Source organism: Carcharodon carcharias, chromosome 6, assembly GCF_017639515.1.
Source record: "Carcharodon carcharias isolate sCarCar2 chromosome 6, sCarCar2.pri, whole genome shotgun sequence".
NCBI classification, from domain to species: Eukaryota; Metazoa; Chordata; class Chondrichthyes; order Lamniformes; family Lamnidae; genus Carcharodon; species Carcharodon carcharias.
The window spans coordinates 130,451,003-130,461,814 of NC_054472.1; the positions used below are offsets into that span (position 1 = coordinate 130,451,003).

Below are 10,812 nucleotides of genomic sequence, written 5' to 3' on the forward strand. Positions count from 1 at the left end.
CTAAAAAAAAATGAATGGTTATGTTTCAAGCAAGTGCCATTAATAAATCGCAGCCAGAAGTGACATTGTTAATTTATGTTTCCACTTGTGAATGCAGGCATCATTCATTAGCTGTGAAATTTAATAAAGCCTGAAAATAGATGTGTCGATTGCGATGTGCCCATTGATTGCGGTGCAGGCAGCAAGCAAGCTTTGTGTTGCCTGCTCATCACCATGACGATAGTGTGCAACCAATGCTAAGAACACTGCTGAGTGGCTACATTGATTCGGGGATGCAATATCATGAGGGGCTAGCACCACTTAAAGCCAACCTGGGCTACTTAAAGCCAGCCTTCCCTTCTTAAAGGTAGGTGCTTTCTAGCTATCGAAGGTCCTGGAAGGGGCTGGCAAGGAGTATCTGGGCAGGAGGATTGCTGAAAAATGGGCAGAGAATGTGTTTCAAGTACCTCTGATGCAGCACTGGGGGACAGCTGGAGAGACTTACTTTGTCCAGCAGACCAGCAAGCTCTCCAGACAGTCACTGAACAGGCAGATAGTTGTCATGGCTGATTCCAGCAGTGTAACTGCAAGGACCTGGATACAGTGCCACAAGTGGTCCAAGGTCAGTGAAACTATCTTTAAATGCAATATCCTTACAAGTGAACCACTAGCCTCACAATCTGCTCAATTCATGACTGTCCCTTCACTCACCTACCAACATTCACTAGCAATCACAACTCAGGCCTCATATTCAAAACTTCACCTGACCCTTACACGCATTGCTACAAGCCTGACACACACATCTCACACTTTGCACACAAACCCAGCTGTTCAACCCTGACAGGCACATCTCTCATGTTCAATGTGTTTATATTGCACCAGACTCAGTGACACATTTCCCTCTCTCATGCAGGACAAGGTGATGCACACCTGCAAGCAGTAAGACCTAATCGGTGGAGAACAGTCATGAATGCACGCCCTCATCTTCATGTAAGAGATGGTGCTGTCCATCATTGGAGCAGCCATGATTGAAGCTGTAGCCTGTTGTGGGTCATAACCTCTGTCTCCACTTTGTTTTGTGTTTCTTTTCTGGGTTTTTTTCTTTCGTTTCTCTCGTTTCCCTCGTTTTGCATTTGGACAGCTGCTATCCTGCTATTCACACTTCCTCGAGACATATCTTTTGTTTCTTTGCTTGTCTCTTATGAAACCCTATGTCATTCAATCTTTCCTATCCTCTACCCTATTAGAGGCTTTCTCTTTCCTTCTGTTTCCCATCCTCCCCCTTTCACTTGCTCAACGTTTTTAACTTCTCTCAATTATGATTAAAGTTCACAGACTAGAAGCATTAACTTTTTTCTCTCTCTCCACAGATGCTGCCTGACCTGCTGAGTATTGCAGCCTTTTTTTGTTTATCTTTCAGATTTTCAGCATCCACTGTAGTTTGCTTTTGTGTTTGTGTCCAGGTGGTTAATGATCCCTTTAAATAGGCCTGGCTGTGTGCGTGTGTGTATGTGTGTGTATGTGTGTGTGCGCATTTGTGTGCATGTGTGTATGTGTGATCCTTCCTGCAACTGAACGCTTGTTCTGCTGTGAGAGATTAAGAGAGGGCATTAGCTGCAGTGCTGAAGATGAAAATGGCACTGCTGGAATCAAATCAGTACAGCCTGGTTGACATCACAATCTGCTTATCTGCCTACTTCCAGTGAATGCTGCCAGTGCCTGCACTGACAACCTACCCAAATATCATCCAGTGAGGTCACCCCAGCAATGCATGCACGTGTGAAGAGCAAATGCTATTTTAGACCTGTAACAATACCCATGGTGCCAAACCCTCAGGCACATGACAACTGAATTTTACAGCTATAGTTTCATAGAATCTTGTAACATTTAGCCCATCATAGCTGTGCTGGCTCTTTAAAAGAGGCAATTAATCCCACTCCTCTGTTCTTTCTTCGTCCTTATGTCTATGAAGGCAAGCTTGCTTGTAGAAACATAAACCGGGGGTAGAATCATCCCAGATTTGCACTAAGTGTGGTAGCGGGTGAGTAAAACACCATTTTGCCCATCGGCCGCAATGGTGGCTTTTCACGCCATATCATCCCAAACCCACTGCACTAATTATGCATTCCCGTTTTGATGGTGGGCAGGCTCCGATTTGTCTGCCACACCATCACCTCGCTGCTTCATCACGCCAGGCACCACATTTAAAGAACAGCTGTGCTCAGTGCTTCCAGCCCAGGACTGCAGCAAAGAAGATTTGGCCCCAAAAGGCAAGAAGACTGCATCACCCGAGCACCTTTTGGAGTCTGTGGATGTCCACTGTGATGCCTTCTACCCCCACTCTGGTCGCAGGAGGGCTAGCTATATTACCACTTCGGCTTGGTAGACGATGGCAGTGGTGATCAGTGCCAATGTGGCACCGAAGAGGTTGTCCATTGTTATGACGTGGCAGATAATGTGTGCCAGGCAGACCAAGTCCACAAGGGAAACTTGGCCATGTTATCACAATGGTTTTGCAATTTGTATTTATTACGAGAAGATGTGCGCACTGAATTCAGAAGTAATGAGTCAACCAAGACCTTTAGGGATTTTAAAAATTAATTTAAAATACTTATTAACAAAAATGATTTCAAGCACATGCATAAGCCTACAGTCACTTAATACTGTAACAGCTCCTAAAATTCCTAATTAACCGGACTCCCAATTACACAGCCCCTTTAAGGCAACAGTCCAAAATAGATTTTAGATCTGAAAAAAAAACAGCAAGCTAACACAGTACCCACTTGACAGTGGAATTCCAAATGGCTTTCTTCAACTTTAGTTATTGGACACAACAGACTTATGCACAAATGGCTAGAGGCTTCTTCAAGGCTGTTTCACACACACTGGTTAGATCTTACATGGCCCCCAATATAGCCTTTCACTCTCCTTTATATATGTTTCTCTCTCCTTAATATGTAAATTCCATTGGAACTGTACCTTTCCCATAATATAAAAACTTTCATGTTGCCAATATTGTTAGTAACCTTTGAGAAAAATAAACACGCCTTAGCCTTGCTTATCTGGCTAATTGTAAACAGACTAACAGCCCTTTTAAATCCAAACAATCCCTTCATTTATCTAAAAATACAAATTCCCTTCACAACTTATATGCTAAGGCAGGATCCATGTTTGCTCATTAGCATTTCAGGTATATTTCTACACCTAGCTTCTTTTGAGAATTTAAAGTTTGCAATAAACCTGACTCAAAAAGTAATTAAATCACACATACAGAATCATACACACTCTCATCCATCAACATACTTGACAATAAACCAGAATAATATTATGAAAATTATTATACTTTCGTAACAGCCATCCAATGCAGATAAAGGATGAATGATCATATCTGTGCAGCCAGAGTATGGCAACCATCTCATCACTCGAAACTCACACTCTCAAGCCCATCACACATTCATTGGCATCTCACTCACTGTCAGCTCAAGGGACATCACCACTCATTCTCACACACATACCCTCACATGTCCATCTGTCCTCTGGAGGCTGCCTCCTCAGACTTCACCATCTTGAGGCCACTAGCACAGATCAACATGTGCCCCTACACATATCCTGGGATACCCTCCTTTCCCCTGTACAGCTGTCATCCTGTAGCCTCTTCTCTTGCCTGAGGCCACTTCTCACCCTTCCCCAAGCAAGACCTTGCCCTGCAGTCATTGAAAGGCCACCCACATATGAATTATCTGGTAGATAGAGACCTGCTCGTAAGCCCCTCTAAAAGTGATGTGTTGCTGTCTGTGAAGCCTGACGCTGAAGACTGTGAGTGCTGACCGAAGCAAGGTAGGAAAACAAACCTTGAAGTCCTGAACGAAGAGCTCCTTCATAAGACCATTCAAAAAAGGTCCATGGGCAAAATTTTATGTCCTGTGGGTGGGTGGGCGCGGGCCCGTCCGAGCATAAGATAGTGTACAACGACATTTGGAGAGCATCCCGACGTCATTGCACACTCGCGTGATATTTCAGTTGGCAGGCACGCATGAGAGTTGGCATGTTACCCACCGACATTTAAGAGGCCTATTAAGGCAATAAATCAATTAATTAACTGATATTTTTTGCTGCCCATTCAACCTTGTGGCTGGCGAGCTGGCAAATTGGCCAGGCGGCCTTTGGAATTTTGAGGGAACATTATTCACAGGTGGGATAATGTTTCCGATAATAATTTTTTTAAAAATAAGAAAGTTTGGGCAGAATTTTTATCAACAACATGTTTAGGTGAGTGATTCTTATTTGTGGAAATTTTTTCCAGGATTTTAAAATTTTTCTTTAAGGGTTTAAAATCCTTCAGCTCCCTGAGGCAGCTCTCTGCCTTCATGGGGCTTTCATTGTCTGCTTCCCCATGCTTGTGCAGACTTCTGCGCTTGCTCTCCTCCTGCCCCAACCCCGACAGCGCTGGGCCGTTCCACATGCACTTCACACTGTCTAGCGGTTAATTGGTCAGCCATCATGAAATAATGGTCAGAGGTCGGTCGCAGGTGGTAGGCCGTTTCCCGGCCGCACCCGGTCCCACCCACCGCACCTGCCTGATGACCCCAAAATCCTGCCACATCTGTGCTTTTTTAAAGAAAGATGTACATTCACAACAGCACTAAAATAATAAGCCTTGTTTCTGTATGAAAACTACAAAGGTAATCCTTCATTTACATTGTTGGACTCTCTCCAACTAAGGTTTCTATAATTTCATTGTACATCCAGAAAAAAACTGAGATAGAAGTTAGTCCTTGTGCCCGTCTCCTGAACAGAAAATACGTGCAAAAGCTATGGGGGCAAGCTCCCACAACTAATGGACTTCCGCAAGGTTCCGCAGGGATCAGTGTTGGGACCATAACTTTTCACTTTATACATTAATGATCTAGATGAAGGAACTCAGGGCATCCTGGCTAAGTTTGCAGATGATACAAAGATAGGTGGAGGGATAGGTAGTATTGAGGAGCGGGGAGGCTGCAGAAGGATTTGGACAGGTTAGGAGAATGGGAAAAGAAGTGGCAGATGGAATACAATGTGGGGAATTGTGAGGTCATGCACTTTGGTAGGAAGAATAGAGGCAAAGACTATTTTCTAAATGGGGAGAGAATTCAGAAGTCTGGAGTGCAAACGGACCTGGGAGTCCTAGTCTAGGCTTCTCTTAAGGTTAACTTGCAGGTTGATGCGGTAGTTAGGAAGGCAAATGGAATGTTGGGCATTTATTTCGAGAGGACTAGAATATAAAAGCAGGGATGTGCTGCTGAGGCTTTATAAGGCTCAGGTCAGACCACATTTAGAATATTGTGAGCAATTTTGGGCCCCGTATCTCAGGAAGGATGTGCTGGCCCTGGAGAGGGTCCAGAGGAGGTTCACAAGAATGATCCCAGGAACGAAAGGCTTAACATATGAGGAACGTATGAGGACTCTGGGTCTATACTTGATGGAGTTCAGAAGGCTGAGGGGGGATCTGATTGAAACTTACAGAATACTGAAAGGCCTGTATAGAGTGGACATGGGGAAGATGTTTCCATTAGTCGGAGAGACTAGGAGCCGAGGGCACAGCCTCAGAGTAAAGGGAAGACCTTTTAGAACAGAGATGAGGAGAAACTTCTTTAGCCAAAGAGTGGTGAATCTATGGAATTCATTGCCACAGAAGGCTGTGGAGGCCAGGTCATTGAGTGTATTTAAGACCGAGATAGATAGATTCTTGATTGGTATGGGGATCAAATGTTGCGGGGAGAAGGCGGGAGAATGGGGTTGAGAAACTTATCAGCCATGATTGAATGGCAGAGCAGACCCGATGGGCCAAATGGCCTAATTTCTGCTCCTATGTCTTATGGTCTAACTAAACAGTATTGGACACAGACCCTACGCCATATTGGTTTAGGCTCTGTGGAGGTGCCTTTGAAGCTGCCTGAAACATGCCCCTTGGTCATGTCTTAAGGGGTTTAATTCCTGTTCATTCCCTTCCTTTATTCAACAAGTCCAAGAGAGCTGACACAATGAATTGCAAACAGATAGACCTTTAAGAGTGAAGATTCAGCTGAGGGTAGGACCTTTACTTTGCAGCACTTTTTTATGGTTAGCCTAAGGAGAAATATTCAAGTGTGTGAATCACATTGTGGGAAGCCCTCTCACTAAAGTATAAATCAGTATTCCAACGAGTGTAGCACATGGGGAGTAGGCTGTAAGCATCTGAGGCACTGTCAGGTCCCATTATACAATGCTGAGCATTGTGGAGTGCACTGTAGGTCTCAGATGTCAGCACTGTATATTGCAGGGAGTAGATGCCTGATGCATAAAAGTACTTGAATAGTTGCAGGGCTGTAGTTACTATGGGGTTGTAGCTTAGTGGTAGAGCACATGCTTTGCATGTATGAAGTCCTGGGTTCAAACCCCAGCATCTCCATATTGCTAATTTTGGGGTGATTACGTAGTGATGCTGCACTAGTAATAATGCAGAGGCTAAGGGTAATGCTTTCGGGACCCGGGTTGAATCCCACGACGACAGATGGTGGAATTTGAATTCAATAAAAAATACGGAATTAAAAGCCCAATGATGCCCATGAAACCATTGCTCATTGTTGTAAAAACCCATCTGGTTCATTAACGTCCTTCAGGGAGAGAAATCTGTTGACCTTACCTGGTCTGGTCTACATGTGACTGCAGACCCACAGCAATGTGGTTGACTCTTAAATGCCCTCTGGAATGGCCTAGCAAGTCACTCAGTTGTAACAAACTGCTACACAGACGCAAAAAAGGAATGAAACTGGAAGGACCACTCGGCATCGATGTGGGCACCGGAAACAACAACGGCAATCACAGCCCTGTCGACTTTGCGAAGTCCTCCTTACTAACACCTGGGAGCTTGTGCCAAAATTGGGAGAGCTGTCCCACAGACTAGTCAAGCAACAGCCTGACATAGTTATCCTTACAGAATCATACCTCACAGATAATGTCCCAGACACCACCATCACCATCCCTGGGTATGTCCTGTCCCACTTGTAGGACAGACACAGCAGAGCTGGCAGCACAGTGGTATACAGTCAGGAGGGAGTTGACCTGGGAGTCCTCAACATCGACTCCGGGCACCATGAATTCTTGTTGCATCAAGTCAAACATAGGGATCGAAGCCTTTTGCTGATTATCACCAACCATCCTAAATGTTTTAAAAAATGATTGCTGGTGGAATTCCCAAGTTGATGTGATCTAAACATTTCCATTTTTGGATAGCACACAGATTGACTCCAAGCAGAGTAAATGATAACAAGCACCAGACTCTGTGAAAGCAGTTATAGTCCAAAGAGGAGGATGACCTTGATGTTAAATTACAGTAAATCTGGAAAATTCCAGCTGAACTCTGACAATAGGCCTTTGATAAGGCCAACTGGCTACCCATCACTTGTGGGCAGGTAGACCTTCCGCACCTCCCATCCTGCTTCCAGGATAATGGCCCGGGAACATGACGGAGCTGGGGAATCAACATGCTGGCCAGTGGCGCAAATTTACCCCCCCCGCCCCCCACCACCCCCACATCCCTTTCCCATCTCCATGTTCGCCCATGTCAGGCCTAACCATTTAGCCCCAAATGAAACTAGTTTGTGCACTTCTTGTTAGAATTACAGTGTCAGGTACCTTCATGGTAATTGGAGTCATATTCTGACAATCCATTGTTACAACCAATCCCCGGGTAAGGCTCCACCAATTTGTTATGATCCTGGATGAGGTGGAATGAACTGGCTTTGCTTTCTTTATTCAACCTCCTTTGTTGGTCACAACAACGTTAATTTGAAAAGGATCTTTTCCCTCATGGATGCCGCCCTCCTTCAGTTGAGGAATCAGTGCTCCTCCATGTTGAACATCACTTGGAGGAAGCACTAACGGTGGCAAGGACATAGAATGTACTCTGGGTGGGGAATCCAATGCCTATCACCAAGAGTGGCTCGGTAGTACAACTATTGACCAAGCTGGCAGGGTGCTAAAGGAGATAGACTGGGTCTGCAGCAGGTGGTGAGGGAACCAACAAGAGGGAAAAACATACTTGACCTCATCCTCACCAACCTGCCTGCTGCAGATGCATCTGTCCATGACAGTATCGGTCGGAGTGACCATTGCAAGTCATTGTGGAGACAAAGTCCCGCCTTCACACTGAGGATGCACCCCATCATGTTGTGTGCACTACTATCGTGCTAAATGGGATAGATTTCGAACAGATCTAGCAACCCAAGACCGGGCATCCATGAGGCGCTGTGGGACATCAGCAGCAGCAGCAGAACACAATCTGTAACCTCATGGCCCAGCATATGCCCCATTCTACTATTACCATTAAGCCAGAGGATCAACCCTGGTTCAATGAAGAGTGCAGGAGGGAATGCCAGGAGCAGCAGCAGGCATGCATAAAATGAGGTGTCAACCTGGTGAAGCTATAACACAGGACTACTTGTTTGCCAAACAGCATAAGCAGCAAGTGATAGACAGAACTAAGTAACTCCACAACCAACGGATCAGGTCTAAGTTCTGCAGTCCTGCCATATCTAGTCATGAATGGTGGTGGACAATTAAACAACTCTCTAGAGGAGGAGGCTCCACAAATATCCCCATCCTCAGTAATGGAGGAGCCTAGCACAGCAGTACAAAAGATAAGGCTGAAGCATTTGCATCAATCATCAGCCAGAAGTGCCGGTTGGATGATATACTTTGGCCTCCTCAGTAGATCTCCAGCATCACAGATGCCCAGTCTTCATCCAATTCAATTCACTCCACATGATATCAATAAACAGCGGAAGGCACTAGATACTGCAAAGGCTATGGGCCCTGACAATATTCTGGCAATAGTACTGAAGGTTTGTGCTCCAGAACTTGCTGCGTCCCTAGCCAAGCTGTTCTAGTACAGTTACAACACTGGCATCTACCTGGCTATGTGGAAAATTGCCCAGGTGTGTCCTATACACGAAAAGCAGGACAAATCCAACCTGGCCAATTACCATCAGATCAGTCCACTCTCGATCATCAGTAAAGTCATGGAAGGAGTGCTAACAAGCGGCACTTGCTTAGCAATAACCTGCTCACTGATGCCCAGTTTGGGTTCCGCCAGGGCCACTCAGCTCCTGACCTCATTACAGCCTTGGTCCAAGCATGGACAAAAGAGCTGAACTCCTGAGGTGAGGTGAGAGTGACATCAAGGCAGCATTTGACCGAGTGTGTCATCAAGGAGCCCTAGCAAAACTGGAGTCAGTGGGAATTGGGGAAAACTGTCTGCTGGCTGGAGTCATACCTAGCACAAAGGAAGATTGTTGTGGTTGCTGGAGATCAGCCATCTCAGCTCCAGGACATCACTGCAGGAGTTCCTCAGGGTAGTGTCTTAGACCCAACCACCTTCAGCTGCTTCATCAATGACCTTCCTTCCATCATAAGGTCAGAAGTGGGGATGTTCGCTGATGATTGCACAATGTTCAACTCCATTTGCAACTCCTCAGATACAGAAGGAGTCTTTGTCAAAATGCAGCAAGACCTGGACAATATCCAGGTTTGGGCTGACAAGTGGCAATTAACATTCACTCCACACAAGTGCCAGGAAATGACCATCTCCAACTAGAGAGAATCCAGCCATCGCCCCTTTATGTTCAATAGCACAAGTCAGCAATGTGATGGAATACTCCCCACTTGCCTGGTTGAGTGCAGCTCCAACAACACTGAAGAATTTTGTCACCATCCAGGTCAAAGCAGCCCACTTGATTGGCACCATATCCACAAACATTCACTCCCTCCACCACTGACACACAGTAGCAGCAATGTGTATCATCTACAAGATGCACTGCAGGAATTCACCAAGACTCCTTAGACAGTATCTTCCAAACCCACGACCACTACTACTTAGAAGGGGATGGGCAGCAGATAAATGGGGACTCCACCACCTGGAAATTGCCCTCCAAGCCACTCACCATCCTGACTTGGAAATATGTAGCCGTTCCTTCATTGTTGCTTGGTCAAAACACTGGAACTCCCATCCTAACAGCACTGTAGGTGTACCTACACCACATGGACTGCAGTGGTTCAAGAAGGCAGCTCACCACCACCTACTCAAGGGCAGCTAGGGATGGACAATAAATGCTGGACCAACTGGCGAAGCCCACATCTCATAAATGAGTAAAAAATAACTACAGGTTTTGAAGATCAGATTATCTATCATCTACCTTCTATCTTAGTAATATCTGCAAATATGGACTTTTTTCCCTCTATTCCCATGTGCATTTATATTTCAGAATAAATTCTGATTGACTGTGCTTCTTACACAGACCCACATTTGACAGGAGCACAAATGTGTGCCTAATTTGAGGTGGTCCTGATTTTCTTGAAATCAATATCACATATAATCCATACATACTGTGAAATATTTTTAAGAAAGAAACTTTAAGGAAGTTACGTAATATAGATCACTGGTAGAGCACAAATGTAAAAACAAATTAGAACAGACTGCAAACTTGAAATAACGTGAAAAGAATTATACAGACACTGCAGCCCCTCTGCTTCACTGATTTTAACCAGACTATGGGAACAGTTGTCTCACTGATTAGACTCGTACTCTGAGATGTTGGGCTAGATTATATAGTCCCCCACCAGTAGGTCTGAAGGATTGCTTGCCACCTACCTGCCCGCTCCAGGCCTGTCTGAAATTTTATGAAGTGGCAAAGGAAACATTGGATGGCCTACCCACCCTTGGGCCTATTGAAGCCATTGAGTGACCAATAAATAGCCACTTAATGGCCTCATCCCACTGCCAACAGTATTATAGTCACGACAAGGGGATGCCCACAC

General features: G+C 45.2%; 1 non-coding gene across 1 annotated transcript; it reads left to right on the plus strand.

Annotated features, from left to right (window-relative positions):
* The first annotated feature begins 6,334 nt into the window (after positions 1 to 6,334).
* On the plus strand, positions 6,335 to 6,406 carry trnaa-ugc. Its single transcript has one exon. It is a non-coding gene; the product is annotated as a tRNA-Ala (tRNA).
* The last annotated feature ends 4,406 nt before the right edge of the window (positions 6,407 to 10,812 follow it).